A 5,982-nucleotide genomic window follows, 5' to 3' on the forward strand; every position below is an offset into this window, starting at 1 on the left:
TTTCTTTAAGTTATGGGAACAGATGAAAGTCGGATAGGGCCAAGTGGGGACTGTATGCAGGATAATCGATGACAGGGAACCCAAGGCGCCTAATTGATGCAGAAGTCGCAGCGGTTGTGTTTGGTATGGCATTGCCATGCTGAAAGAGAGGTTGCTCTTGTTTCGTCTAACTCTTGGAACTCGAAGTTCGATTACAGCAGACTACTTCTAAGCACAGATGTAATCACGTTACACAGCGCCATTTAACTCGCTACAATTTGCAGACATCTAGTGGTAGAGGGTTTCAAATACGTATAAATGACGAATAAAGACGTGGAATGTTAATAACATTTGTTTTATTTAAAAAGCTTCAAGAGTTTTCACATTAAAAATTCGGAGGCACCACGTCCTTGTATTTAGAAACCTGTACTTCATTTCTTGTTCACCAACTATTCGCATTTTACGATGAGGTTATTTACGTATATGGAGTCGTTTTAAGCGTGTTATTCAACCAAGCAATTGCGAGAACTAGTAGTGAAGGCCACTGCTGAAGTATTTTATACTTTCGTACTGTTGTAATTGTTTTTTGACGAACTGAAACTGTAAAAGTAACATAATTATTCTGATATATGTGACTTTTATAACTTGATTATTCACTCTATTTTTTATATTTTACACTACAGTTGAAGTATGGAAGATAATTTTGGACATCGCCAGGTAACATTCGTTAACCAAAACTACGTGCCAGAGGCGTTCTGAGCACACGTCATCTGACCATTTGTCTGCTATTTGGGTAACGTGGGAAATTCAAAGAAATTTGAACGAACCATTTATCGCTACATCTATGCTCTGTAAGCCACTTTATCGCTTGTGGCGGATGTTACTTTGTTCCATTCTCGAATAGTGCATGGGAAGAACGCTTTGCGCAAAACCTAATTACTCTAAATTTTTCGTATTTTTGTGACGCTGCTACCTGAAAAAATACATGGCGCACGACTGTTCTTCGAATGTACGCTCTCGGAATTTCAACAGAAAACCTCTCTCTGACACACAACGACACTTTTATAATGTCTGCCACTTCAGTCTGCTAAGTACTTCAGTTAAATCTCTCGCGTGCCAACAAAACGCGTTGTTCTTCAATTAATCTTCTTTCTCTTTTCTAGCAACTGGTAGTGATCGAATATTGTTGGCCGGCTGCTGTAGTCGAGCGGTTGTAACCGCTTCAGTCCGCAACCACGCGGCGGCGACGGTCGCAGGTTCGAATCCTGCATCGGACATGAATGTCTGTGATGTCCTTAGGTTAGTTAGGTTTAAGTAGTTCTAAGTCTAGGAGAGTGTTGACCTGAGATTTCAAGTCCCTTAGTACTGTTCTCAGGTATTTTCAATTTCTTCTTGTATCCAGTGATTTATCGCCAGTGATGCAATAGAATAGTAATGGATATCTGGAATTACGCATTACATTTCTGTGTGATCAGAGTCAGTTACACCAGTCTTCAATCCTTCGCGCAGGTCTTCCTGCATTAATTAAAGTTTCCTGGTGTTGCAGCCTTTCCGTAGACAACCAGCATCGTCTGCAAACAGCCTCGTAGAACTTTCTTCATTTTCGACCACGCCATTTATATACAGAGTGTAACAGGTGTAAGTCTAGACAATTTTCTATGTGGTACCTTAATATGTCCACACATCAACTTGTGAGTTGTTTTTTTTTTCTGCATCATAGAATATTTCCACAAAGACGTAACAAACTTTACAACCTGACGTTTTCTGCTTGCAGTAGCTGCACCACCAAACGGACATCGCCAGCCATATAGATAACTGGTATCGCGTCCATGCGTCCACCACACTTTAACACCTGACCTGTGCCCAGAGGGAAATAAACATTAATGGCTCGCTCTTGCCACCTATATTTGGCGGTGCTAACCAGCCTCCACCCCCCACCCCCACCCCCCCCCCCCATGAACCATGGGCCTTGCCGTTGGTGGGGAGGCTTGCGTGCCTCAACGATACAGGTAGCCGTACTGTATGTGCAACCACAACGGAGGGGTATCTGTTGAGAGGCCAGACAAACGTGTGGTTCCTGAAGAGGGGCAGCAGCCTTTTCAGTAGTTGCAGGGGCAACAGTCTGGATGATTGACTGATCTGGCCTTGTAACACTAACCAAAATGGCCTTGCTGTTCTGGTACTGCGAACGGCTGAGAGCAAGGGGAAACTACAGCCGTAATTTTTCCCGAGGGCATGCAGCTTTAGTGTATGATTAAATGATGATGGCGTCCTCTTGGGTAAAATATTCCGGAAGTAAAATAGTCCCCCATTCGGATCTCCGGTCGGGGACTACTCAAGAGGACGTCGTTATCAGGAGAAAGAAAACTGGCGTTCTACGGACCGGAGCGTGGAATGTCAGATCCCTTAATCGGGCAGGTAGATTAGAAAATTTAAAAAGGGAAATGGATAGGTTAAAGTTAGATATAGTGGGAATTAGTGAAGTTCGGTGGCAGGAGGAACAAGACTTTTGGTCAGGTGAATACAGAGTAATAATTACAAAATCAAATAGGGGTAATGCAGGACTAGGTTTAATAACGAATAAAAAATAGGAGTACGGGTAAGCTACTACAAACAGCATAGTGAATGCATTATTGTGGCCAAGATAGACACGAAGCCCATGCGTACTACAGTAGTACAAGTTTATATGCCAACTAGCTCTGCAGATGACGAAGAAATTGATGAAATGTATGATGAGATAAAAGAAATTATTCAGGTAGTGAAGGGAGACGAAAATTTAACAGTCATGAGTGACTGGAACTCGATAGTAGGAAAAGGGAGAGAAGGAAACGTAGTAGGTGAATAGGGATTGGGGGAAGAAATGAAAGACGAAACTGCCTGGTAGAATTTTGCACAGAGCATAACTTAATCATAGCTAACACTTGGTTCAAGACTCATAAAAGAAGATTGTATACATGGAGGAATCCTGGAGATACTAAAAGGTATCAGACAGATTATATAATGGTAAGACAGAGATTTAGGTTCAAATGGTTCAAATGGCTCTGAGCACTATGGGACTCAACTGCTGTGGTCATTAGTCCCCTAGAACTTAGAACTACTTAAACCTAACTAACCTAAGGACATCACACACATCCATGCCCGAGGCAGGATTCGAACCTGCGACCGTAGCAGTCCCACGGTTCCGGACTGCGCGCCTAGAACCGCGAGACCACCGCGGCCGGCAGAGATTTAGGAACAAGGTTTTAAATTGTAAGACATTTCCAGGGGCAGATGTGTACTTTGACCACAATCTATTGGTTATGAACTGTAGATTAAAACTGAAGAAACTGCAAAAAGGTGGGAAATTAAAGAGATGGGACCTGGATAAACTGAAAGAACCAGAGGTTGTAGAGAGTTTCAGGAGAGCATTAGAGAACGATTAACAAGAATTGGGGGAAGAAATACACTAGAAGAAGAATGGGTAGCTTTGAGGGATGAAATAGTGAAGGTAGCGGAGGATCAAATAGGTAAAAAGACGAGGGCTAATAGAAACCCTGGGGTGACAGAAGAGTTATTGAATTTAATTGATGAAAGGAGAAAATATAAAAATGCAGGAAATGCAGCAGGCAAAAAGGAATACAAACGTCTCCAAAATGAGATCGACAGGAAGTGCAAAATGGCTAAACAGGGATGGCTAGAGGACAAATGTAAGGATGTAGAGGCTTGTCTCAATGGGGGTAAGATAGATAATGCCTACAGGAAAAGTAAAAAGACCTTTGGAGTAAGGAGAACCACTTTCATGAATATCAAGAGCTTTGATGGAAACCCAGTTCTAAGCAAAGAAGGGAAAGCAGAAAGGTGGAAGGAGTATATAGAGGGTCTATACAAGGGCGATGTACTTGAGGAAAATATTATGGAAATGGAAGAGGATGTAAATAAAGATGAAACGGGAGATGTGATACTGCGTGAAGAGTTTGACAGAGCACTGGAGGACCTGAGTCGAAGCAAGGCCCCCGAAGTAGATAACATTACTTTAAAACTACTGACAGCCTTGGGAGAGCCAGTCCTGACAAAACTCTAACATCTGGTGAGCATGATTTATGACACAGGCGAAATACCCTCAGACTTCAAGAAGAATATAGTAATTCCAATCCCAAAGAAAGCAGGTGTTGACAGATGTGAAAATTTCCGAATTATCAGTTTTTATAAGTCACATCTGCAAAATACTAACGCAAATTCCTTACAGACGAATGGAAAAATTGATAGAAGCCGACCTCGGGGAAAATCAGTTTGGATTCCGTAGAAATATTGGAACACGTGAGGCAATATTGACCCTACGACTTATCTTAGTAGGAAGATTAAGGAAAGGCAAACCTACGTTTCTAGCATTTGTAGACGTAGAGAAAGCTTGTGACAATGCTGATTGGAATACTCTCATTGAAATTCTGAAGGTGGCAGGGGTAAAATACAGTGAGCGAAAAGCTATTTACAATTTTTACAGAAAGGAGATGGCAGTTATTAGAGTCGAGGGGTATGAAAGGGAAGCAGTGGTTGGGAATGGAGTGAGACAAGGTTGTAGCCTCTCCCCGATGTTATTCAATTTGTCTATTCAGCAAGCAGTAAAGGAAACAAAAGGAAAATTCGGAGTAGGTATTAAAATCAATGGAGAAGAAATAAAAGCTTTGAGGTTCGCCGATGACATTGCAATTCTGTCAGAGATAGCAAAGGACGTAGAAGAGCAGTTGAACGGAATGGACAGTGTCTTGAAAGGAGGGTATATAATGAACATGAACAAAAGCAAAACGAGGATAATGGAATGTAGTCGAATTAAGTTGGGTGATGCTAAGGGAACTAGATTAGAAAATGAGACACATAAAGTAGTAAAGGAGTTTTGCTATTGGGGAGCAAAATAACGGATGATGGTCGAAGTAGCGGGGATATAAAATGTAGACTGACAATGGCAAGGAAAGCGTTTCTGAAGAAGAGAAATTTGTTAACATCTAGTATGGATTTAAATGTCAGGAAGTCGTTTCTGAAAGTATTTGTATGGAGTGTAGCCATTTATGGGAGTGAAACGTGGACGATAAATAGTTTAGACAAAAAGAGAATAGAAGCTTTTGAAATGTGGTACTAAGAAGAATGCTGAAGATTAGGTGGGTAGATCACATAACTAATGAGGAGGTATTGAATAGAATTGGGGAGAAGAGGAGCCTGTGGCACAACTTGACTAGAAGAAGGGATCGTTTGGTAGGACATGTTCTGAGACATCGAGGGATCACCAATTTAGTATTGGAGGGCGGCGTGGAGGGTAAAGATCGTAGAGGGAAACCAAGAGATGAATACACTAAGCAGATTCAGACGGATGTAGGCTGCAGTAGGTACTGGGAGATGAAGAAGCTTGCGCAGGACAGAGTAGCATGGATAAATACTAGTGTCATGGCGGCTGCAGTGTAACACGTGTTAAGTTCGGCTCGCGAAATTTAGTCGAATTCGAAGGTGTTCTCGCAGGTGGTGTTGTCTAGTACAAGTGGAAATCGTGTAAACGACAGTGTTCTGTGCAGTAGTGCTATTTTTTTTCTGTGCTCCGCCAATATCTGCGAGAAAATGGTAAACAGAAGAGTCAACAGCAGCGCGTCCAGCAGCGGGGAAGCAGCAGGTGCGGCGGGCCTGCTCCTGGCGGAAGGTGCGGCCGCGGCTCCCGGTATAGCGGAGCTGGTCAGCTCTGAGGTAAACGCTGCGCTTCGCGATAAAAACAATCTCGATCTGATAGCAGGCACCATATCAGATACTGTAACGGCAGCAGTATTGGCCAAAATGCGTGAAACTGTTGAGGCCAATACTGCCGAAATTATAGCACTAAAAAAGTCTGTGTCTGAATACGAGAAAAAGGCACGAGAGTTGGAAGTGAAACTATCTGCCGCCACAGACGAGCTAGAACAGTACCAAAGGCGAAATAGTCTACGACTGTTTGGAGTAGCAGAAAATAAAGAAGAAGACACGGACAACCTGCTTATACAGGTTGCG

The sequence above is a fragment of the Schistocerca gregaria genome, chromosome 5 (genome assembly GCF_023897955.1).
Source record: "Schistocerca gregaria isolate iqSchGreg1 chromosome 5, iqSchGreg1.2, whole genome shotgun sequence".
NCBI lineage: Eukaryota > Metazoa > Arthropoda > Insecta > Orthoptera > Acrididae > Schistocerca > Schistocerca gregaria.